The following is a 27,235-nucleotide window of genomic DNA, read 5'->3' as shown; positions in this document are numbered from 1 at the left end:
CCTATCTATCTAGCATCTACTTATCTATTTTTTTTTTTTGTTACAGAAGGCAAACTTCAAAATAGCACAAGACATAAGATGGTATAACAAGGAAAATACTATTCAATTCTATGGCACCGAATGCAAATACCTTGGTGTCGACATACAGGATATATTCTTAAGTGAAGGACAAAAGCCAGTGCACGGCAATCTCGGAGTCTGAGTGTGGGATTGTGTTCCGAGTAGGAATATGGTCTGTGCCTGTCACAAGGCCCCAAGGTCAGTTTGAGCCATAAAAGCTTGCACCTAAAAAAAATAAAAAAGCTTGCTCCTTCATTCTTCTCCCCCCCCCTCCCCACCCCGACCCCACACCTCCTTCTTTGTAAATGTTTGTTTTTTTCCACTGAGAAGCAAAATTCATCGTGGAGATGGTGGCTGGGGAGGTGGTCCTGTGTTGTCAGGGAGAGAGCTGTGAGATGATTCAAGCCCTTTGCAGGGGACCAGTCCTGTCGATGGGGAGCGGGAGACAGAGGCGTGCAGACCTCCACCTCCATCATTTTGAAGTCTTACAGAAACAGGCTCCTGACCTTTTTAAGTAAAGCCAACTCATCCATCAGCCAACAGAGCCAAGCTGGCCCCACACTGTCTTCCGCAGGGAGGGAGCCACAAGCATCCGTCTGCAGCCACCACCGCCCCACGGCCCCGCTTCACTTCCTCCACAGCCTTACACCAGCGTTGGAAGGTATTCGCGGTAGGACCCTCACCTCGGAAGGCTCTCTGGAAATCCCTTCCCAGGCTTCTCCGTTTACAGAAAGTTCGATGTAATTACAATAAATGGCACCGTGACTGTCATCGTTGAGGTAAATGGTGTCCGAAGAGACGCGGTTGGCGGGGCCCACTTGGGCCGCGGGGCAGTGGCACCTCCCTGAGTCGGCCACTGCGAACTCTTGTCCCCTGCCTCTGTGTCGTGTGGGCCTCTGTCAGCAGGCGAGGCTCTCCTGTCTGTGGCTCACTCTGTCGGGCCCGGGGGTTCATCGGTGGAGCCTTGGTGTGAACGGGCCATGGATCGCGGCCCAGTGTTCAGCGCCTGACATGGGCTAGTGAAGGGGGGGTGACATTCAGGGGTGCAGCGATCGCTTCTACCTGAAGGAACACCGTCCTGCTTCTTGTGCCATGTCGTCACGCTGGGCACATTTGATATTTAGGGCTGCCGTTTTTTTTGCAGCGGTGGTGGGAATGTGGGGTCGCTTCTCTACGTAGTAGGAGGCATACCAGCGTCCCTATCTCTGACATTTTCTGCCAATAGCACCCTACCCCTCAAGTTGTGACCGTCAAATGTGTCTCTGGTCATTGCCGCATGTCCCAGGGTAGCGGGGGCACAATCTACCCCCTGGAGAACCACAGTCAAGTGCCCAGTTGTCATTTAGGTTATTGGACAACTGATAAATTAAAGGAAACAGCAAACATAACAAACTTCTGTTCTAGCGGTAGGAATTCCATTCCAAATGTAAATTGTGCAGCACTGTTTGCAGAGTGGAGACTCCGATTCTGTTGGGACGTACAGAGACACTCGTGTTGCACATAAGGGGTGGTTTTGGAAGCAAGTGGATGTACGTGAGCAGCGCACCCCAGATCCCGCATGCTAGGTTCTTACTAGGGTGAGGATTATTTCTGCAGCCTGTCTGACTTGAGAGACACCAGAAGTTGCCACATCTTCCTCCATTTACCAGAACTACCAAACCTACCGCCAGGAAAAGTGACACCGGACGCTTGTGTGTTTGCTGGGGGTGCTTCCTTCTGTTTCTGAACTCAGCTTTCAAAGAATGATCACAGTTCTTGCGACCACAGCCGCATCTGTGCCTCTGTGGGGTCCTGAGCACACGGTACAGGTGCACGCACACTCCTGTCCTTCCACACCCTCAGCCCTATTCAGCCATAAGCAGGGTCAACATAATCCTAAAGCAGGTCCCGCATTCCCGCTCCATGCCATTTCACCACGTGCTTAACTTGGCTTCTCACCCGGTGCAGAGAGTGGACAGAAGACAAGTCACACCACAGGCAAGGTGACATCTGGGGGGGAAGGTAAGGAGCCCTACATGCGGTAAGCCTGGGGGGCCCAGCTGAGTTGGGGCACCGGGTCCCGCCAGGCAGCCCTGGGCACCCGCTGCTTCTCTCCTGGAGGCACCCTGGGGCCTCGATCCTGTTCACAGCCTGCGGGGGCAGCTACTTTTCCAAAAACGATCGTAGTGGGGTCATGTCTGAAGAGTCTGATGGCTTGCTACAAAATCATTCCTTTGCGGGCACCTGGCTGGCTCGGTCAGAATGCAACTGCTGACCTCTGGGTTGTGAGCTCCAGCTCCCTCCACACTGGGTGTAGAGACTACTTAAAAGTCTACCTGTATATCCTCCCTTTCCGAAGGGATTTAATCAGTGTTGGTGCCTTGCGGGCCTCCTCTGCTCGTGTTGGGTTCTGGGGTGTCAGCTGGTGCTAGTATTGGCAATAACTCCCTAGGACGGCTCGCATCATTGCTTCGCACGGACCCCCCTGCTTAACCTGAGTGGCTCCATCCTGCCCTCTATATTCTCACACACACCCAAGCTACCCAGGGATAGTCTGGGTCTCCTTTTCCAAAGGAAGAAAAATAACTAGATAAACTTATCAAAGTGAGATCTTAGGCATGAAGCATTACCCCTCAATTTGTTTCCTTTGTTTAAGAGTCTCTTGTGGTTGTCTCCCTCTCTGATTTCATCTTGTTTTATTTTTTCCTCTCTCTCCTTATGCTCCTGTTTTGTTTCTTAAACTCCAGATTTGAGTGAGATCATATGATAATTGTCTTTCTCTGATTGACGTATTTCGACTAGCATAGTACCCTCCAGTTCCACATGTATATGTGTTTATATATGCTCATATGTGTATATATGTGCACAACACATCTTCTTTATCCATTCTTCTGTCGTTGGACACCTGGGCTCTTGACACAGTTTGCCTGTTGTGGACATCGCTGCTATAAACTTCCAGGCAATTCTTTAACAAAGGTCGGGTCAATTCAAGCAAATACCTTAGTAAGCTGCTACCTTCTCCTGAGCTTGAAAAGCAAAGATCGATAAAGCCCAGAGTTACCTGTTGTTACACTGGCTTTGGTGAGAGGATGTTTTGGAGCAGGCATGTTTTATGAAGCAGATTAAGCTAAGCACTTGATTCACCTAAGCCTACGGAAGACTCTAAAAGAAAAAAGGGTGGACAAGGAAATCTGAACCATTTTTTTTTAAATATAATGAAATGTTAGTATTTTAAGTTGCAAACAGTACCTCTCCAATGCTGCTCACAGATACCTGCTGGTTGTATTTTGCTAACGTTGACTATTAGATGATTCTATGAGCAACTGTCTTGTAGTTATTATTTGTATATTGTGTCCCCTCTGGTCCAACGTAGCAACATTTATTTGTTTTCCGTTTGAAAGGAGTTGGGTCTATTTCGAGTTTGGATTTTCATCCCCTTACTGTGTGATGTGTGCGTATGTGCCCGTTGTTTTCAGAAATGGCAGCAAGGCAGCGTCTGTATGTTCCGATTCAAGACCAATAGCGCGATCACTCAGGAATAATGCATTTTGTAAAGTATTTTATCTACTCTTCTGTCCCCTCCTGAGAAGGCATGAAAGCCTGTGGCCCCTACTCAGTTGATGCAAATGTGATAGCTAGGCCAACTTGACCAGAATAGTCCCACAAAGCAGATGGCTCCTGCCCACTGAAGACATTTGTCACCACAGACAGGATCTAAGCACAGAAAAGGAGCATTACGAGTAATGCCAACTTTGGGAGCAGCGTTGAAGTGCATATATGTCCTCACACATAAGTGCGTGCATGCGCACACATGGGCACACACACATATATCCGTGGGCGAGAGTCATTACTTTTTTCCTCTCTCCCCTTAATGGATTTTCTTGAACGTAGAGGGGAGAAGAAAAATCTTTTTTTCCTTCTACCTGCTGAGATCAGTGGCTAGAGCCATGAATCAAACACATAAGAGGTTAACAAGAGGGTAAAAAGTCATTGTTAATGCAATGGCGCTCACAAAAACTAATGTGGCACAGGTAGGCATCCAGACAATTGGGCGATACACCCATTTTAAGCCAAACAAAGCAAGGCTTTGGTGGGGGAGGCAGATTTGGGGAAGGACAGGAAGGAAAATATGGCAAATATGGGGCTGCCTTGTTATGCAGATAAGCATCTCTTTAAGGGGAGAAGAAATGTCTCCCCGGGACTAGCTCATCACCTGGTGTGGAAACATCTTTACAAATGGAAATTCCCTTTATAAATGTGAATTTCCATTACAAAAGGGGAAATTGATGCAGTCTGCATGGAGGCTGATGGAGGTAAAAGCTTCTCTCCTGTGTCCTGGGTCTCAGACGCCTTCAGTTCATAATAATCCCAAAGCCAAAGACGCATATGAGTATGGGGTGGTTTATGGTGGTACCCTTCAAACGTAGGGGAAAAGGGGTTTTCAGGGGTTCCCTGATCTTCCCAGGATACCGCAGTACAGAATACAAACTCTAATAGTTTCCAGTTTTTCACATTTTGGGGGGGAGACCTGGAGGGGTTTGGCCAGGAGGGGATCATATTGGGACAGACATAGTTAAAACAGAAACAATTGGAAATGTATATCCTGAAGCTTGGTTGTGGAGAAAGGCTGTTTTGTCATGCTGAACTTGCAGCAAACACAGACAGAAGGATTGAGTTTGTTCTGTAATTACTGTGAGAGCTGCTTGGCCCTTTGAAGGCACTCCTGTGGTTGAGCACAGCACAGATAAACAGCAGAATAACAGCTATTTGGGGGAGCAGCATGCACTCCTGCAGTAATGTCTTTGTTTTTACAAGGACTTTGTATCTTCCCGAAGCTTTTGGTTTACCTCTCAGGATTTACATTTAGTTTCGGTTGTGCGACCCTGCCCTGCTGCTGCTTTTACTGACATTCTGAATTTTCCCCCGTTGGCTTCCCTCTGCCAAGGTTTGAAACAAAGAGTTCAAGCATGGAGGACATTCAGGCAGGTGGTCATTGGATCTCAGGAATTTCATTTCATTTTATTTTTTTTTACAGATTTTTTATTTGTTTATTTGACAGAGAGCATAAGCAGGGGGAGCAGGAGAGGGAGAAGCAGACTCACTAAGCAAGAAACCCTACCCTTGGGATCAGGACCTTGGCGGAAGGGCAGATGCTTAACTGAATGAGCCACCTAGGTGCCCCTGTGTTGGAAATGTTAGAATATAGCAACGGATGGAGGGAAGGACACATGGTTAGAACAACGTTTCCAAAGGGTGTATGTATCAGTTACAAGGTATGTAGGTCCAGGTATGTTGGCATCAGCATCGAGGAGTCTTCCAGAACCTTGGGGGAGATAATCAAGTCATTAGGGACATGACTCCTTGGCTTATAAATTTTATCACACCAGAGTTTCAGTAGAAGGAATTTAGAGACAGATAGTTCAGGGCTCATACTTTGGCTCTGTCATCTATTATCTGTGTAAAAATAACCACTTCGTGTAGACTGGTAGAGGAATTAATGACATGACATTCTAGTTACCATTACTTGTTGATGCAAAGATAGTGCTATGTTTGTTGTAATAGTTACTGTTTGAGTTATTAATTTCCCTTTCTCATCAGCACTTGGTTGTGGTAGTAATGACATCAGAAGATGAGCCCTCGAGGGGTTGGAAGGGACTTCCACTAACACCAGACTGTGAGGACGCAGAACCAAGACTGGAGTCCTGGGACACTGGGCCAAGACTTTTAAAGTTGGATCAAGCTGTACCCAACACCTGCCCCAGGTTTTAACATATTTCTGTTTAGAAGAAGAAAACTTGATTTTTTTTTTCTGTATATGCTTGATTGCCATAGGTCAGGTGCCATGCCCAGTATGGAATAAGGAGGAATTTTTGTTTTGTTATGTGTCAAATAAGTTGGGAATATGGGATTACAGGGAATCTGGGTCTATCGCAGTAGGTTGTTTGGTGGAGATGGCCTTTGGGATTGCAATGCTACCATTTCAAACATGTTAGTGCAGAATAATGCTAATCATAGATCAGACATTCAGTCCTATCTTATGGTCAAAGGAATATTCTCACATTATAGGCAGCGGGTTTTATTTTTTTTTAAGATTTTATTTATTTATTTATTTATTTATTTATTTATTTATTTATTTATTTATTTATGAGAGACACAGAGAGAGGCAGAGACAGGGGAAACAGGCTCCATGCAAGGAGCCCGATAAGTGACTGGATCCCGAGACCCCGGGATCACACGCCGAGCCAAAGGCAGATGCTCAGCCACGGGCCACTCAGGCATCCCAGCAGTGGGTTTTAGTAGTCCCTCTATACTGCCGCATTTGTTTTTTTTAAGAATTTTTTAAAAAGATTTTATTTATTCATTCATTCATTCATGAGAAGCACAGAGAGGAGAGAGAGAGGCAGAGACACAGGCAGAGGGAGAAGCAGGCTCCATGCAGGGAGCCCGATGTGGGATTCGATCCCGGGTCTCCAGGATCACGTCCTGGATTGAAGGTGGTGCTAAACTGCTGAGCCACCGGGGCTGCCCTATATTGCTGCATTTGAACATGCGTTTGTTTGTTACTGGAAAGCAGCAGTCAGGAGAGATCAAAGTGCTGTCTTACTACTTTACACTGTGGTTAAGGACCAAATAGAAAGAAAATGACTAAAAAGTTCTACAAGTAAGAGGAATTAAATGGAAAAACAAGTATTACAACTTAATATTTAAAAGAAAATGGAACAAAACAGAGAAGTATGGGGATTTTTATTAGGCCTTACATAAGTGTGAGAGATGCCAGGATGGTAAAAGATCCTAAGAGGACAGTTGGGGAATCAGAGCAAAGTCATTAGCTATGGTGCACAAAAGGAGCTGGTGAAGATGACCAACCTGGTCGCCATGAAGATCCCTTGGAACCTACCAGGACAACGAGAACCCTCCAGTATAAACTGGTGCTCATGGGGTCTTTGAACCAACCTGGAGAACTGGAGCCCTTCAGGACTTAGTGCTTTCCAGGAGAGTCAGCTTGGAACCTACCAGGACAACTAGAACCCTCTGGAAAGGCCTGACACCCATGGGGACCACTTGGAATCTACCAGGATAACTAAGGCCCTCTCGTATGAACTGGCAGCCATGGAGACTGCTTGATACACACCAGAACAACCAGGTTCCACCTAGATAGCCTGATCTCCATGGGGACCTCTTGGAAGCTACCAGGACAACTAGGGTCCTTCAGGGTAAAGTGGCACCCATAGGGACTGCTTGGAACCTACCAGGAGAAGTAGGTCCCTTTGGGATAAAGTGGCACCCATGGGGATCTGCAGAAGAAGCCAGTGCTCTTTGCCTGGCACTGGCTATGCACCTGTCAGGGCTCCCTGGGGTCAGTGATGAAATTTTTCTGGAAGGATGCTAACATTTATGGTCCCAGCTGCCACCACTACCTAGTTTGTCAAGCGCATCAGTGACAACTTGAAGGAATGCATCCTGTTCTGGCCCCACAGCAACCTATAACAGCTGCTTCCCAATCTCAGAGAACATTTCAGTGTCACAGAATTCTCCGTATGGCCAATTCTCACCCAGAATTCTACAGCAAGATCAATTCTGGAAAGCATGGAACCAGAAAAGCTGCATTAACACAATGTAAAACTACTACACATGGTTCCACTGAAACACAGCTTAAATGGGCCCATTTTAACAAACCAGAACACAAACCAGAAGACAAAGATGAGACTGAAGTTCATCCACTGAGCAAAGGAACCCAGTTCGCAGGTATAAGTAGACGCTCTGCTCTAGTCTCTGCTCCACAACCCAGGACAGGACTTTCACCCCGGGTTGGAACAGTCAATATTTTCCTTCCACCAGGAGCATTCGGATCAGCAGAGACGCCTTCTGTAATAGTACAAAGCTAGCATTGAACCATCTGCCCGCGAGGCGGCCTGACTCTACCAGGAAATTGCAAATTCCCAAGACTATATAAGGGTGGTCGTGTCCGGTGAAGGTTCTCCAGGTCATTTGTTACTTGTAGCTCGTATTTCAAGAAGTCTTAGGACTCCCTAGAGTGTTCTGGGGATTGTCTTATACTGACTGCGTAAGTCCCTTCTCTCCTGTATCCCATTGCAGCTTCCAACTACTCAGTCGTGCACTCAGTCAAAACATTTCTTTCTTTGAAAGCACAGAACCGGAGGAGGAAATGTCAACCACTCAACAAAGATGTTTAGATCTGGTTGATACTCAGTTTTACATTTTATCGGATGCTGTTTAACGGGGCTCAGACGTTCCTCATTTGTTTCCCTGCCTGATTCATCTTAAAGGGGGGCTCGGAAGTTCCTGGTCTGTTTCATTGCCCAGTTCGTGCATCTGTAGTCTTCTCACCCCTGCTCTGGTCAGCAATAACGTGAAACCCAGGGAAGGTCGTGTCGTGTGTGGACCATCTTCTCTTGTAGGAATACATTTCACAGTCGAAAGGAATGTCTGCTGTGTATTCATCCTTGCAGCTGGGGGTCCCCGTCACAAAGAATAGGGGACTCCACACCTTCATCCAGCTGGCTCAGAGCAGGAAAGGGTGAATCGTATAAACACATGCAAACATCACCTCTTGCTGTCAGTAGTCGATGTGCAGCTCACCATGATGTGCTCACTTGAACCACAGATGAGGACTTTCCCAGTGTCCCTCAGGTGTTCCTCATCCGAGTGACTCACACACTGGGGGTTGGCCCCTGTCCATTCGATGGGGATTATTTTTTCCATTTTGTAGCATGAGGTATAAGTACCTTGATAAAGTGCCATTATGTTTTTTGATTCCAAAGATTGAGCATACTGTGTTAATGATCATACCTCTGTGTTCAAGCTCTAGACAAACATATTAAAATGCAGGGGGACAAATGGCCGGCAAAGTATAAGTGATCCACACTTCCAATAGAGTCTTTACCGACTCGTAGATTTTCTTTTTTTCTTTTTGGGGAAAGATGTTCTGCTAGCAAAGCACGACTCTCTAGACAATGCTGGTCTGTTCCTTTTGTGATACAGATATTGCAGTAGAAAGTGAAATAAAATACACAAATGGCTTATCTTTCTTACTGTCTTTTTAGAAAAATTAACTATTGCAAAATTGGCCATTGGTAATACCTTCATATTCTGATTTGACAAAACTTTAAAGTAGATGGCTTTAAGAGTAACATTCTTAATGTTGTGAAGAAATGACCATCCTGAAGGCGCTGCAGACATTTGCCTCCAAATGTGTTCATTTAGAGAAAGGGGATTCAGCTACCCATGAGCAGTTCATACTTTGTATTAGATTCTGCGGAGGCTGAAGGAACAGTTATCTTCTTGCCTCTGTGGTCTGCCATATGTCTGCTAAATGTCTAAAGGTAATGAAAAAGTACTTTGTGTAACAAACGATATTCCTTCCTCTCTCTCTCTCTCCCCATCTCCCTCGTTGGGGAGGGGGGCCAGAAGGTACCTATTTAACATACTCAGATATATAGCATCACATATTTTGTCTGGTAAACAGAGAAGAGAACAATTATTAGGATACAGTTTGTGGGTTTTTGACAAACAGCCTGATACAGCGCATACTTTGCCAGGTCTGTCAACGTGAAATACTTTTGCAAGTGGAACTGGCTATATTTTATGTGTGCTTAGTTTAAAAATGGAGTGAGTTTCCTTGAAATATGATTTCCAAGTTTTGAACTCATTATGCGTGGATGCACTCCATTCTCACACAGAATGCCTTCTCTACGAGAGATTGATGGGCAAAAGATGGGGGCCACTCATGTGGCCGTCTCGTCTGTCCGGATGAGTCAGTAGCTCCATAGAGGCATCTCTTTATGAATGTTAATGTCATTCTTAAGATAACTTTTTTTTTTTACAGTGTTGTTTTTCTCAATACTCTTCCTTTTTAGAATGCATTTAAAAAACCATTATCCTCTTGTCTTCTTTATGCGATTCTAAGTTCCTGACATTAGCAATTAAATTTTCCTTTCAAATCCCCTTCATTCTGATCAGTTTCTTAGGGTGATTAAAAGTGTAAACTATAGGGGAGCCTGGGTGGATCAGTGGGTTAAGTGTCAGACTCTTGATTTTGGCTCTGGTCGTGATCTCAGAGTCCAGCTTGCTCTGCACAGAGTCTACTTTTTCCTCTCCCTCCCCTTACGCGCTCCCACCCGACACTGGCTTGAGCATCTATCTATCTATCAAATAAATGAATGAATGAATGAATGAATGAATAAATCTTGACAGATTTTGTCCTTCCACAAACTCCAGCCAGACCCTTTTTGAGTCTGACTAGGCTCTAAGCTGGGACATGTCCTCCAAGAGCCCAGTTTTGGCATGAATCCTATCAAGGTGGTTTGCCCAGGATCCCATGTCCTGCATATCTCATTGATCTCCTGCGTCTCCATCATTCCCCAGGTGCTGTGTGATCAGCTTGATTGGCTTTTCAGCAAGAACCCATTCAGTTCGTTGTAGCAACAAATTACCCGACCTTGTCAGTAATTTCCTACTCAATGCTGCCCTGCCCCGCTGCCCCCCTCTACCATTGCCACCCCCCCCCCTACTGTGCTTCTTGGCTTTCCTTGTTTGTGAGGTTGAGCCCATTCTCTCTCCTCTCTTGCAAAACCTCATTGCATGGTCTCTGTACCTACCCTGGCAATCTTGAGTAAAGTCTCCTTTGCCATTTTAACAAATCTCATGAATAATTTTTTTTTATCAGTGTCTATCTTTGTAACCCATCATAACTTGGAACAGAACAACCATATCATCCAGCGATCTCACTTCTGGGTATATATCCAAAGGAAACAAAAGCATTCTCTCAAGACCCTATCTATACCCACATGGTCCTGGCAGTAGAATTCACAATAGCCAAGGTTTGGAAACAAGCTACATGTTTATCAATGGATGAACTGATCAAGAACGTGTAAAAGATAGGGGCACCTGGTGACTCAGTGGTTGAGTGTCTGCTTTCGGTTCAGGTTGTGATCCCCAGGTCCTGGGATTGAGTCCCACATTGGGTTCCCTACAGGGAGCCTGGATCTCCCTCTACCTATGTCTCTGCTTCTCCTTCTGTGTCTCTCATGAATTAGTTAATAAAATCTTTAAAAAAAGAAAAAGATCATGTGAGAGAAAGAAAGGTGAGCTACTATGCTCCAGCCTTAACATACAAGGATATTTTCTCATATACGGAACCGTGGATGAATGTCAAGTGCATTATGCTAAGTGAGATGATCCAGACAGGGAAAGAGATAAGTACTGCATGGTATCACTTTTATGTGGAATCTTTTTAAAAAGCAAATAAAAATTTAAATGCCTCAGTGCTGACAGTAGACTGTTGGTTGCTGGGCATTGGAGAAAGAGGGAGATTGGGAATAATATCTGAGGATCTAATGTATACGATGGTGACTGTGGTTGACAGCACTGTTGCATAATTTGATAACAACATACATCTTCAGTGTTCTCACACACACCAAAGTAAATGTTTTTTTTTTTATTTTTACTTATTTTTTTATTCATGAGAAACACACAGAGAGAGGCAGAGACACAGGCAGAGGGAGAAGCAGGGTCCCCTCAGGGAGCCCGATGCGGGATTTGATCCTAGGACCCCAGGATCACAACCTGAGCCAAAGGCAGATGCTCAATCCCTGAGCCACCCCCCAGGGGCCCCCAAAGTAAATACGTTTTTGATGTATTCAGGGGAATCCTTTCAAAAAGTATAAGGTGTCAAATCATCATGTTGTAAACTTTAAATATCTTACAATTTTATTTGTCACTTATGCCTCAGTGTAGCTGAAAAAATATGTTTGGGTCATATTGACTGGATCTACTACTTGAACGTTTTATTTCTCACTGTAAACAGTCATTTTATTTTGAGTCAACATAGAGGAGGAACTTACGTTCAGCATTGATTTTCAACTTGAGAAAGAGAGCAAAATTACAGCCTTCCTTCGGGGAAAATCAGAGATAAAGACAAGCAAACCGCTTCCAGATGACAGGCTCTCTCTTTACCAAGCGATGATTTCGAAAGCACAGGTGTTGCAGACGGTGTCTTCGAGGGCTGGATGTGAGGAGCCATTTTATTATATTTATTTACTTACCTATTTCCTTGAGGGCAGCATAGAGTATTTATCTTTGTATACTCAGTCTCAGTATTTAATATATAATAAATGATTCCTTTTTTAAAAAAACTACATACGTTAGGAGCTGTTCTCATGAGGATCTTCTGGCATGAGTACATGTTAGGAATTTAGCCTCTGCTGCCTGGGTTGAGAGTCTCTTGAAATTAAGTGTTGAGCACTGACATGTGGAAGGGAATCGGTCCATTTTATTCATATGAATAAGTGGCTAATTGGAATCAGAGAGGAGAGCCAGCACAGAGAGACGGGAGACTGAACCAAGGCCATGTCTATACGCATGGATGGAGGGGAGCAGGTGTGAGACCTCCTAAAGGGTAGAAAGAGTGGACTTCTTTATCAAATGAGGGGATGAGCAAGAGATGAAGTTAGTGTTTTTTCCCCAGTCTATATGAAACGGCGATGTGTTCCATCCAGCTGGAGAGTGGGGAGGGGTAGCCCTGTGTAGCCCTCATGACAGGCATGGCCCCGACATCCAGACATGACTTCATACATGACTCCCGAGTACAGGGGAGCCATCTGGGCAAGTTGTCCGTTCATCATCTTGTAGGTTGAGGAAGCTGGTAAGCAGGAGAGCAGGATGACAAGAGGGTCAGAACAGAAGGCCATGCAGCTGCATTTTTTTGGAGCATTTGGGAAGCTTGATGGGAAGATGTGGATGGTATATAATTCGCACAGGGGAAAATCAACACTTTTAAGTGGTCAGTTTTGTGATGTTGACAGGTATCGACACTTGTGGAACACCACTCCATGAGGATGTAGACCACTTCCATAAGCACTTCTGTCCTCCCCCAGCCCACCCCCGAATGTCCCTGTAAGCATCCCCAAACCCAGTCCTGGCCACCTCACGTCTGTTCCCTGTCCACGTGGTCTTTGCAAGAATGTCACATATGATGGACATAGCCAGTTGTAGTCTTTGAATTTGGCTTCTTTCACTCTACACAATGCACGTGAGGTTCGTGCACACTCCTGCATCACTTCTCCATTGCGGGTGGTGGTGCATTGTTTGAGTACCCCGCGGTCTGTGTGTCCAGTGGAAGGGCTTGCAGGCTGTGTCTAGGGTTTTGACTGTGGAGTCACAAAAGGGCCCTTTGTGGCTAATGCAGAAGCTGTGTTAGTGCAGGGGTTGAGATGAAACCAGAGTGAAGTAGGCTGAGCAGTGACTGAGCAGTAGTGAGGAGGACATGCTTGTTAGAGATTCGTATTTTATGAAATTTTGTTGTGAAATGAGAGACAGCCAGAGATCTGTGGTTCCACTGACAGATACAGTGAAATGAAGATTTTGTAACGTTTCTTGCAGGCAAAGTAAAGTAAAAATTTGAGCAAATGGACACTTTGAAGACAAATACAAAGGCTATTTATTTTGATTGCTGGCTGTTTTGGGGCTTTTTGTTTTGTTTATTTTTTTGGTATTACATCACACTTAAATACCTGAAAAACCAATCTCGTAATCACAGAAATTGTGAACTATTAGCATCCTCATGTGTTTGGCAGACTGATTTTCAGGTCTCTGGGTTGAGATCTAAATGCAAGTCCCGTTCAGGCCATCCGTACTATGACGTTGATGCCCTGGATGACTCTCATGGACAAAATTCTGGGAGACACCTCATCACATTTCCTTCAGGGAGGAATATCTTTCTTAAAACCTTTGGAATTTTCTGCCCAGAGTAATAAGAAAAGTAAATAAAGTAATATCAAACCCACTAGGACACAAAAGACTAATTTTAAAAGGATGCACAGATGAGTGTAGAATATTATTGAAAATTAAATAATCATGTCTTGGTGGGAAGAGATATAGGGAAGTATATGGAAGAAAGATAAACATGCACCAACGTCCTGGAGAATATGGTGACAAGCATGTCAAAGATGGAGGGGATGTCTGGCTACCTGAGCCAGAAAAAGAGTTTGGGGTGGGTGGAAATTGTTTACAGCTCTCTTCTTTCCTGTGGGGCTGATTGCTTTGTATTCTGTTGCTGTGACTTGGTGGTATGAAACATTAATCTCTGGAATAAAATTTATATGAACCAGCACAACTTTTACATTATACTGACATCATTCCTCCAAAGATCAATGGCATACGGGGTAATTCATGATGTGCAATAGGTGTGTATCAGTAGAAAGAATGATGTTCCAGGTGCAGGTGAGAAAAGTTTGGAGTGAAGTTGCAAATAATTCAGGATCAGATAAAGTTTATAACAGTAGTTGTGATTAATTCTTTAACCTGAAACACTTATTAGGAAACTTTGAGGTCAATTCCCAATTTTACAAATGGACCATGTGTAATAACTTACAGATTGCCTCGTTTACCTCCCATGGTCTGGAGGCAGCATTTTCTACTGTCAATAGCATTATCTACCTTTTTCTATATTTTTCCTACATCGCCTATCATTCCACGGATGCACTAAAACACAGTACACACATGCTGGAGAAATCATAATGTGATGAGTGTAACAGCGATGGACAGATAATTTCCTGATGTGTCTCTCTAAATGAAATTTTCCATTTCTTCTATTGTTTGTCACATATCTTGCTGAAGAATAAACATACATTGTCATTGCCAGCTTGTGAGGCAGAACCAGGCGGGCTTGTTCAAAATACAACACACTAGTCCCAAGCAGTGGCCCCAAACTGCCATGGCTACAGAATGAAGGGCCATGACTGGGGCTGGTTTTATCAGAAATGGGGTGAAGTGTTACCAGTTTCGATCTTAGCCCCAGTCATTTCCCTGTTCCCGCTTCAGCGATACACCTGGAATGCGGTTTCATAATGATCTGTTCATGTATTGACATTGCCAATTAAAGATGAAGTTCAAGAGAGAAGGATTCTCTCCCCTTCATCTTTGTTTTTATCGAGGCTCTGGTCCCCTGCCTGGCAGCTAAATGGTGATGCACCTTTTACTTATTAGATGAATGTATGAACCCGGAAAGAGGGATTCAGTGGTTGTCCAATTAGTGTGAATCCACTTAAGGTGGGTGATTGTGTTCTACCTTTATCACACCTGAGCCCTGTTGGTAGGCATGAAAGGGAGGTGGAATGCTAGACACTGGGGCCATTCCAAGAAGACCAACGCCAGCGTCTTGGTGTAGACGTTCACACCCAGGGGCAGAATGAGACAGCGTAACCTGTATGAGAAACAGACTGGAGTTCCAATTATGACAGCACTGGTGTCTAGCTGTGGGACTTTGGGCATGTTTCACGGTCTCCTCCTCAACGTCCCGTCCTTGGAACGGCAACATCTGCATCACCTGGGAGCTTGTTAAAATGCACACTCTCTACCTCCACCCCAGATCTGTTGAAACAGAATCTGCAGGTGAACTGAATCCCAGCTGATGTGTGTGCACGTTGTATTTTGAGAAACATGCTTAGACTGTCTTCACAGTAACTCCTCTATTGGTAAAATAGAGGAAAGTCACTGACCTATAGAGACATGAAGGTTACAAAATTGCGTGTGAAATGCTTAACACCTCAACGTATACAAATGAAAGCTATTAATAACAAAAATAAAATAAAATGTTGGAGTGAATGGGTTACATGTTGGAGTTTTTGGTTTCCCTGATTGAGTGGGAAAGTTGTTAACAGACCTCTAAGGGTTAGTGATCCGGGATGCTGCTAGAATAAACATCCTATAACACAGGATATTTACCTACAACAAGAGTGATCCCATCCCAAATGTTTTAGTGCCAAAGATGAGGAATCCAGAATTACTATAATCTAGTAACATTTCTTTCTAGAAAAGACACATTTACTAGTGAAGATCTTCCTGTAGGGGACACCAATAAATAATTTCTAAATGTCCTCAAAAATCAGCCATAAATAGCTTCATGCACGTTTCTTTGTAAAAGGAATTAAGGAATAAATCAGGTTATGAAAGAAATTTCTCCCCGTCTCCCAGTGCATGCTATTCTGTTATTTGTCTCAGGTAGCTTTGTTGTGTGTGCTAGGAAATACTGGTAAAAGCTGGGGATTGAGTATTAAGGTATCATGCACGTGTAAAACTCTATGATGTTAAAATGCTAGAAAGTGTAAATCAAACACTGAGGCAATATTTCAAACAAAGACTCCTTTAAGCACAGAATACTGTCCAACTTGTTCATGGTAGGAAAAGATCAAGTGGAGAATTATTTCATTTACAACAAATGGTCACATTACTTCTCTGTAATAAAACACAGCCTGTGTCATAAAAACACACGTCTAAAGAAAAATTTGCCTTAATTTATGACCTTCATTTTGTGTCCAAATTTCCCTTGCTATTCCTTTTTATTAATTTTTATGTTTTTATGGTTTGTTTATAAGCGGAATGCTGTCCCCAAATGGATGAACCTAGTAAATCAGTAAACTAGTAAATCTAGTAAATTTACTAAATTTTACTAGTAAATCAGTAAACTGTACGCGGTGCTTTAAAATAAAGAATTTTGTTGTGATCAATCAAAAATGAAGAAATCTAAATCTCCCAAGGGAGCATTGATAGGTTACATCAGCTAATACAAACCCTGCTTCCAAGAATCAGTACCGTTTGCTGGTTTATGAGCCTTGCAAAAGCACAAACTCTCATTTTTCCTGCTCAGCACATCTCTGTTGTAATAAATAGGTAATTGGTTTTGTCCTATTAGACTGTTTCTCTATCACTCTTGGCAATAATCACATCTAAATCCATAGGCCTACAGTTTCCTTTATTATGCATTTTTCATTAGTTTAACTCCTCTTCCTTTTTTAGTGGAAGAGCACAAGCAAAAATAATCACAACGGGCAAACTTAGCCCTGATAATGTTTTGTGTTTTGTTATTCACAGGTCTTTGTTTTCTTTATTAGCATTATTTCACTAGTCCCTAGTAATATACTTACCATCTAAAAAGACAGGATTGTTCCTTTTTTTTATTATTTTTTTTTTTATTTTTTTTTTTTAGGATTGTTCCTTCCACAAATGACTCTCTAGGATTAAGTCCCAGTTCAGACCGCTTTAAAATGCCATGTGAAGGATAGCATCACCGTAATTAAATAATGATCTTTAAAAAGATGAAAAAGGGTTTTGGGCATGAAGTTGAAGAAGTTTGTGCAAGGTAACATTGCTACCATGTAGCACACATAATATATAGACAAAAATTGAAATATGTATTAACATTAAGGTTAAAAATTGCAGAGTTTGAGGTAAGAATACATAGCATTTTGCAAATATTCCAGATATTTCTATTTTTTTTAAGATTCTATTTATTTATTTATGAGAGACAGAGAGAGAGAGAGAGAGAGAGAGAGAGAGTGGCAGAGGGAGAAGCAGGCTCCATGCAGGGAGCCCGACGTGGGACTCGATCCTGGGACTCCAGGATCACGCCCTGGGCCAAAGGCAGGTGCTAAACTACTGAGCCACCCAGGGATCCCCTACTCCAAATATTTCTATTTTTTTTAAAGATGTATTTATGTATTTATGTATTTATTTATTTATTTATTTATTTATTTATTTATTTATTTATGATAGACATAGAGAGAGAGCCAGAGACACAGGAGGAAGAAGAAGCAGGCTCCATGCCGGGAGCCCGACGTGGGACTCGATCCCGGGACTCCAGGATCGCGCCCTGGGCCAAAGGCAGGCGCTAAACCGCTGAGCCACCCAGGGATCCCCCCCAAATATTTCTAAATCAATATTCTCCTTGTCATAATAGCTTAATCTTCAAACAAGTGTATGCTTTTTTTTCTTTTTATCAGACTCTTTGTGTGTCTGTCTCTACTCATGACAGTCCCTAATGAAACACTCAAAACATGTCTGTTTTCCATACAGTTGACTCTAAACTCGTGTAATTCATACATTGGACTACCTGATGTTGAAGTGCCTTCTGAACTGGATAGTAACACTCTTGTGAAGCTAAGGCTTCCCTGTTGGTCTACTGGGGGCTTCCCATGTTCTTATTTTATGTGTTTAGGGTGTTGTATGTTGACTTTGACAATCAAGGGGAAATTGGACCCTGCTCTGTCGGGACAAGGAAGAGCCCAGTGGGATGACTACTTGCACACCATGCTTGGTGGTCACGGTGAATGGAAGACAACCTAACCCTGTCTGGGCATCACTCACAGGGTTCAGATTGCTTATGTAGCCTATTCCACCAAGTAAAGAACCCCTGTGAATAGCAGTGCTTCCTAGAGTATCGAGAGTCTTGAGTAGGTGGTGAAAGAGGCAGGTGAAGAACATGATATGGCACCTGTAGGCTCCACCAGCTGCATTTCCTGTCTCATTCTGCCTCCTATAGTTACAGTTTTTAATTTAATGCCTTATTTCCTTGTCCTTCCCTCTGACATAGCAGGGTAAGTTGGCTGTGGTGGTTCATTGTATCCCTTACAACCTATATTGTTGAATATCAACTGGGATCCAAATAAAGACAGAGAGGCAAGGGCCATCCACAGAACATCCAGGTGATGAGGCTCTAGGCTGTCTTCTCTTGAGGAGGAATTATGCGGGTTTTTACTGTACATGGAATTCAACATGTGTGAGGTGGAGGAGAATTTTGAAAATGTGTGTATGAAAAGAGGTTTTTTTTTCTGGATAATAAGAGACCAGCAATTTTATTTTATTATTTTTTTAAGATTTTATTTATTCACGAGAGACACAGACAGAGGCAGAGACATGGGCACAGGGAGAAGGAGAGACTGGATCCCGGGACCCTGGGATCATGAGCTGAGCCAAAGGTAGATAGATGCTCAACCACTGAGCCACCCAGGACACCCAGGATTCACTATTTTATTTTATTTTTAAATAATCTTTATACTCAGTGTGAGTCTAGAACATACATCCCCATGATCAAGAGCTGCGTGTGGTAATGACTAAGCCAGCCACATGCCCCAGAAACCAGGAATTTTAGATGAATTTTTGTTTATGATCACATATTTATTTACCCATCCCACTCCCAGTGATACCATCCTGACTTTTTGGGATGGTGGGGTTGAGTTGGCATCATCACTAGGTGAAGGTGTCATGTAAATTAGGGCAGCTGAATCATTTCTTTAGGGATTTTGCATGATAAACAGAGCAGGAAAAGGGCTTCAGGGGATTCATCCCAGGAGCTGACCTCTAATGAAACACTCAAACAGTCCCTGCTACTTGCATCCTGGAGATGCTTTGTCCATATTGGATGCTCCTTTCTCTCTGAGCTAGCTACCAGTTATCCCACAGGTTAAATTGTTTTTCTTTTCATTTCTCCCTTAAGATAGCTAGCATTGGTTTCTATCCTTGCAGCTAATAAGTAAATCCAAATGGTCAGTCCTCATAACTAATTTCATCGTATCATGGTTAAGTGCATAGTAAATTACTTCAGATGGATTTTCAATCTGGGTGAAAACACTAGACTATGTACTTTCCTGTTGCATTTTTTTCACCATTAAAGGGATCCAATGCAAAATATTGCTTTTACTATAAACCTTGTATTTAGGGTGCTTGGGTGGCTTAGTGGGTTAAGCATCTCCCTTCTGTTCAGGCCATAGTTCCAGGATCCTGGGATGGAACCCCACGTTGAGCTCTCTGCTCAGTGGGAATCCTACTTCTCTCTCATTCCACTAGCTTGTGTTCTGTCGAATAAATAAATAAATAATAAATAACATCTTTTAAAAACGTGTATTTATTATGGGAATTGTATTAGTAAGTATAATGGTTTAATATAAAAATCAGAACATCTTTGTTATATATATTCTTCCAGCAAATGACTCAAAGCAGTAGAAACCATGATGATTTCTTTAACACTGAAGGGATGCCTTTCATGGGAAATCCAATTAGTATTCTGGTGTTCAGGTCACCGCAGTAGAATGTGGTCGGGCTTGGCATGAAGTCAGAGGCCGAATAAGGGGCTTTCTGGTAATGTGAAGGATAGGAATGAGGAAGGGGCAAAGTTGTTGTGACAAGTTGTAAATGAGGCCATGGTGATGATGTAAACCACACCTGATAGGGCCATCACCACTGGTTAAACTTGAATCGGAAAACACCTGTGTGCATGGACCACCACATGGTCAAGACTTAGAGCTACAGATGATTGATTCATGTTGTAAATAGCCTGTGATAACTGATTTCTATTCAAATCTATTTAATGATGGCTAAGTACATGGAGTAGATAAGTATGGCTCTTGTCTTGGGAGATTTCATCAGACGTCATTATGTTTTACAAACGTCCCCCGCCCCTCAAATATTTGGAAGGTTATGCCATCTGGAGGTGCTCACCCTATTTGGAATTGAAGTAATAGAAAACATGCATTGGGAGGATGGAGCTTGGTAAATGCTGGTTCTTTGAGGTCATCTTCCATTACTAGGGCTAGATGACAGCCTCCTCGTGGAAATGTGTTTCCATTTGCTGTAGGCAAAGCTACAATCCTCACCCTGTCAATTCTTCATCCATGATTAATGACCAGAGAAGAAAATCCCGAGAACCGCCTGGGTCACCATCAGAAGGAGCATGCATTTGTTTCTAGGAAACAGAATATTACAAAGTTAAGGTACTCCCCTCAGGAATGTGGAATACAGATAGGCCCTTTCTAAGAAATCATTGTCCGATGATGATGAAATAACAAGTTGAAAATGTCAACGTGAAAAGTGCAATTGACTACTGATAATTGGATATTGATGAATTGGTTATAATGATACATGGGCCACAGAAGTGCTGTTTCTGTTCTGGCACAAAACCCTAGAACACCTATTCCCCGGTAGTGACTGGTGTACGGATGAAGGAGTTTACGTGGCTGTCCTGGTTCACTATTCACTTCCGTATTGTGAGGTATGCAAAGCATATGTAATTAGATCAATTATAAATACAAAAAATTTGTGTGATTAAGCAAGTGCCCATTTTAGAAAACTAAATTAGGCTTACCTTTGTCTTCTCTTTCCATTTTGTTGTTGTTTGGGGTTACGTCTAAAATTTCCACACACAAAAAAAATAAAATAAAATAAAATAAAATTTCCACACATTTTTCCTGCATAAAATCTAACATCTCATCTTTGACTTCTCATGACTCATATGAGTTAAGATTCTGTGTTTTTGTATCTCCTCAAATGGACATATCTTTCTTGATTAATATATAGGGTATCTATTTTGATTAAGACTCGTCAGCTTTTAATGTTTACATAAATCAGCTGAGGGTCGACTAAAAAACTACATTCTCATGTCAGTCTTTTGCGGGGCAGGGCCTGAGATTCTGTATTTCACAGAAGCTCCCAAGCCTTGCTGATGCCATGAAGTCCTTGTTGTCATGGGGCTTAAACTCGGGGATCAACACACTTCTGCAGAGTACCAGACAGTAAACATCTCAGGCTTTATGGCGCAGATCCTGTATGTCCCTAAAGCTCGATCTCTCTGTGTAGCCCAAAAGCAGCCAGAGATGATGCAAAAACAAATAAATGTGGTTGTGTGTCAGGTTTTATATAAGGACCCAAAAAATAGGAATTTCACAGAGTTTTCACATGCCACAAAATACTATTCTTTTAAACCTTTTGAAATATTTAAAAATGCAACAAGAACAAAAAATTCTCAGCTCATGAGCTGTGTAAAAACAGGCAGTGGACTGTACTTGGCCCTGGGGCCATAGTCTGCTGATCTGTGTTTCATGTGAGCATTGGGTATTAGATTGAGCTCTTTTCAAGAAAGAGAACAGGCCTAACAGAATAAGGAACACTGCTTTGTGCTGTATCTCCAGGTGCTGCGGTTTGTTGAGAGGTTCTCTAAAAGACCCAAGGAAGTAAAGGATTTCATGTATATTTTTTTATAAGCATTATCCTGATTATCTTTCCTGGGAGAGTAGACACTCAGACCACATTCATATTTCCAAATATTTATTTTAACTTCCAGATATCATGTTTAATGCAGACATCAACCATCTGTTGAATCGTTGTGTATTTTTTTTTATGATGCTGCAGATCAGTGGGACATATAAAATATATTTACCAAGCTTTACGGAAATCCATCATAGTCTAAATATGATCTAATTGGTGCTTTAGGAACGGACTGTAATTCTTGTTACTATTTCCATATGTCCATACTGTTACAGCTAAGAGGAAAATTAAACCTTTCCACAAACCATTCTGTAAAGGCTTTGGGCCTCAGCTGGTGCACTTGGTTTGGGGAAATTGGAAGGTTCTATTGTGATGTCATGTCCAGGCAATCTATCACCCGGAGATGCAGCTCCTAGTCAGAGCTACTTGTTAACTTCCAAGCCGGATATTACCGATTTGGCCTTGACCACATAATATCATAGCTTTCCGGGGATAATGTAACTCAGAAGCCACAGGGAAGGGTGTCTTCATCGTGGAGGAACAGAAACCGTGTGGCAGTTATAATCCCGATAACCAGCACACAGCATTCTACTTCGTCAAATAGAAGATGGCAAGATTGAAACTTGAGCCTTTATTTTATATACCACTAAGAAATTGTTTTAAAAGGTCACTTTGACTATAGCAGTCCATCAAGTTTAAGACACATGCTAATCACAACTGTGTTCCTTAGAATCAATGAAATATAGTATTTAAATGCCAGATGATACAGAGGGGAGAATTATCTAATTTCAAATTCGGATGAGCTTATGATCAGGATAATACTGAGGCTGGCAACCAACCATTTTAATTTTCAGCGCTTTGTTTCCTTCCTTCTAGTTGTAGTAATATAATTGTTTCTGGGGAGCAAATGTCTTGAGGCACATTGAATATCTTATTAGAGCTTACACATTTACTCCATGAGCTGCCAGAACACATATGGACCCATGTACTGAGTACTTTAAAGACCACGACATGGGCGCCTGATGGGCAGGCAGCTTGTCCCCATGCAGGCTGTGGACCCAGAGCCTCTGCATCTTAGGGAGGCACCATCCTCCACATGTACTTTCCAAGCTCTTGGCCATTGGAGCTTTGAGTTGGTAGAAGCTGAAAAGGCTTGGGGGAGCCCAGCTGGGAGGTTTTCATAGTGCAGCTCAACGCTTTTGCTTCCTGACACTTGGTCACGTGATACCCAGCAAAGTGAGGCTAGGATTGGGTCTTGCCTTTTACTAACCAAAAGAGAAAGGTTGCTTCCTCCTCAAACTGGAACCCTTGAGCTTTATTTCCTCTCCTTAACTGACATGCTTCTACTCTACTCTTTCCAAATTCTACCCCAATGGGAAAAGATTACCACGATCAAGGATTCGAGTGATCATGTTCTTTTCCTGCCTTTCCATACTCCTTCATCCCTCTGCCAATATCCTTTCAGTGATGGGCAGTTCTGAACTTCATTTCCTGTGAGTTTATGATAGCATTCTTTAAATTATTCAGAGTAATATTTCTTCTCATGCTGGGAATATTATCCTTGTTTTAATCTCCTAGCCTATTGTATCGGCTGATGGAGCTTATAATATTTAGCGCCTTGAAATTTTAGTGTCATGGTCCTGATGCCAGTTTAAATCGCCATGACGGGAGGAGGTGTTTTCAGATTTGCACACATGTTCATGCATTCCATCCACGCTTCAGGTTAAAAACCCATGACTGAGAGAAACAGCCAAGCTATAAGTAGCCAGCACTGGAGGAAAATTGGCTCATTTTAACAAGTTACTTGTAGAATAGATGAGACTGCCAAAAATTCTGGAGTGTTTTTGCCTTCTCTTTTCCCCATGGTGCTTTCTGAATACATTTTATGTTTCTCATCCTGGGATGTGAATAAAAGCCCATCATTGCCAACAGGTGGGGAAGCAGCCAGGCACGCAGGCAGGAGCGGTCCTCCCTGCTTTACTTCGTTATTGAAATGTCCCAGTGAAAGGCTCTGGAGCCTCAGCCATCCAACAGCTTGGAATTGTGCTAATCGCATTCAGCCTGTTGCTTGATTTTTTAAAAAATAATGAATCAATTATGCAGATGTCTTTGTAGGGCTCTGCATCGAAGAAATTGTGTCTCTTGAGGCACCGCAAGGGCAAGGGCAGTAATGCAAAGATGAAGGGTAACAAATGCAAATGTTGATCTTACATGTAGAAAACCCTAAAATTTCCATGCAAAAGCTCTTAGAACTAAGAGATTCATCAAAGCCACAGGATGCAAAACTCCAGGCACAAAAATCACTTGCTTTCTGTACACTAACGGTGACCTCTCTGAAAAGGAAATTAAGGAAACAGCCCCATTTAAAATAGCATGAAAAAGAATAAAATACTTCGGAATAAACCAAAAGATGAAAAACTTGTATACTTCAAACTGTAGAACATTATGAAAGAAATTAAAGAAGACCCAAATAAATGGAAAGTCATCCTGTGCTCATGGAGTAGAAGACACTATAGTTAAAGCATTCATACTACAGAAAACACTCTAGATTCAATGCAGTCCCTTTCAAATTCCATTGCTTTTTTAAATATATATATATATATATATATATATATATATAGGACAACAGGGGTACCTGGGTGGCTCAGTCATTTAAGCATCTGACTCTTGATTTCAGCTCAGTTCATGGTCTCAAGGTAGTGGGATCAAGCCCCATGTCTGGCTCCATGCTGTGTGTGGAGCCTGCATAATTCTTTCTCTCCTTCTCTCTCTGCCCCTTCCCCGATGCTCACATGCACGTTCTCTTCCTCCCCTGTCTAAAAAACAGAAATAGGACAACAAAACCTAAAATTAATACAGAGTCACAAGTGACCTCAAGTAACCAAAATATTCTTGTAAAGAACAAATTTGGAGGCCTCACACTTCCTTATGACAAAACATAATAGAAAACTACTGTAATCAAAACCGTGTGCTTCTGGCATAAAGAAAGACATATAGGAGAATGGAACAAAACCGAGAGACCAGAAGCGGTCCCCCGTGTGTATGGTCAAATCATTTTCAACAAGGGTGCCAACCCCACACAATGAGTGAGGAATGCGCAGGCTCTTTTTAACAAACTGTGCTGCAAAAACTTGTTATCCCCACAGAAAAGGCTGTGGATGGAACTGTAGCTTAAATGCAGAAATTAACTCCAACTGGATGAAAAACTTAAACCTAAGAGTTAAAATGATTTAAAAAAAAAAAAAAAAAAAACCTCCTGGAAGAAAACGTAGGGGAAAAGTTTCATTACAGTGCATTTGTTAATGATTTTTTAGCTATGGCATCAAAAGCAGAGGAATTAAAACTAAAAACAGACAAATGGGACTATATCAAACTTGAAATCTGCACATCAAAGGAAATGATCAACAAAATGAAAAGGCAACATACAGAATGGGAGAAATTTTTCTAAATCATACATTTGACGTAAGGTTAATGTGCAAAATATAGAGGGCTCCTACATTAAAAATAACCTCCCCAGGGCAGCCTGGGTGGCTCAGCAGTTTAAGCTCCTGCCTTCCGCTCAGGGCATGATCCTGGAGTCCCAGGATCGAGTCCCATGTCAGACTCCCTGCATGGAGCCTGCTCCTCCCTCTGCCTGTGCCTCTGCTTCTCTCTCTCTCTCTCTCTGTGTGTGTGTCTATCATGAATAAATAAATAAAATCTAAAAATAAATAAATAAATAAAAATCACCCCCCCCCCAAAAATAAATACATAAAACCCAAGGGGTGGCCTGGGTGGCTCAGTCATTAAGTGTCTGACTCTTGATCTCATTTGAGGTCTTGAACTCCCTTTTTTGGGCTCCATGCTGGGCATGGATCCTACTTAAACAAACCACACAAATAACCTTATTGAAACAATGGTTAAAAACTTGAGTAGACATTCCTCTGAAAAAAGATATATGAGTGTCTAATTAGAGAAATGCAAACCACAACTACAATGGAATACATAGCATGTCAATTAGGATGTTCAGGATTAAAGAAACTAATAGAAAAATTCAACAATGATGGTGAGGTTGTAGGGAAATACGTGGGTATGTAAAATTGTACAGCTGCTGTCAAAAACAGTACAGGGATACCTCAAAAATTGGGGGGAAAAAAAGAATCATCACATGATCCAGAAGTCTACTTCTCTATATTTACATCCAGAAGACTTGAAAGCAGGATCAAAAAGATAATTGAACACCCATGTTTATTACAGCATTGCTCAAAATATCCAAGTTGTGGAAGAAATCCAAATACTCAACGATAGATGACTAGATAAAGCAAACGTGGTATAAATGTCATCTAGAGACACAATAGAATACTGTTTGGTCTTCAAAAAATAGAAATCCGGGATCCCTGGGTGGCACAGCGGTTTGGTGCCTGCCTTTGGCCCAGGGCACGATCCTGGAGACCTGGGATCGAATCCCACGTCAGGCTCCCAGTGCATGGAGCCTGCTTCTCCCTCTGCCTATGTCTCTGCTTCTCTCTCTGTGTGTGACTATCATAAATAAATAAAAATAATTTTAAAAAAATAGAAATCCGGTTTCATGCTTCAAAATGCACGATCCTTGAAGACATTATTCTAAGTGATTTGAGTCAGTCACAAAAGACAAATACTATATGAATCCACTTATATGAAGTGTTTAAATTAGTCAAATTCATAAAACCAGAAAGTCGAGTTGCAGTTGGAAGGAGCTGGGTAGATGGGGAAATGTTGAGTTAATTGTCCAGTGGGAATAGAGTTTCAGTTTTACAAAGTGAAAAAGTTCTAGAGATCTGTTGCACAACCGTGAATACTTTGCATATATATGGCACCATTGCTTTATAAATATGTAGCAAAGAATACAAAATACTAAATAATAGCACTGAAGACTTCACACTTTATTTTGCACAATAAATAGACCAATTGAAAGTTTTACTTTTGACTCTTTTATGATATGTCTTTATGCAAACATAGAAATAATTTTGAGAAGAAGAGTTTTTCTGTACCGACTCTCCATGACCAGAAAGTGAAAACAGAATTTCTTATGTCGATCGTGGAGGGTGGGGGGCATATTAATATATATCATTTTCTTTAGTTTGGGCTTCTCTGTAACCACATACGGTGACTAGTGTTCAAATGTAGTGGGTTGTTTGAAATCTAAGGCCTGGTGATTGGGAAAATGAGACAGGGTAGGAAAGGCAATTGGTAAAGCCCTTTAGTGTACAGATAAATACTGCGAGTCAAATCTATCATTTAAAATTTTCTACTAGCTACATTTTTGTACTATATAGAAAAACAGGGAAGATGTTTAATTTTTAAAAGATTTTTATTTATTTATTTGAATCAGAGGAAGAACAGT

The sequence above is a fragment of the Canis lupus genome, chromosome X (genome assembly GCF_048164855.1).
Source record: "Canis lupus baileyi chromosome X, mCanLup2.hap1, whole genome shotgun sequence".
Lineage (NCBI taxonomy): Eukaryota > Metazoa > Chordata > Mammalia > Carnivora > Canidae > Canis > Canis lupus.
This window is presented reverse-complemented; position numbering follows the sequence as displayed.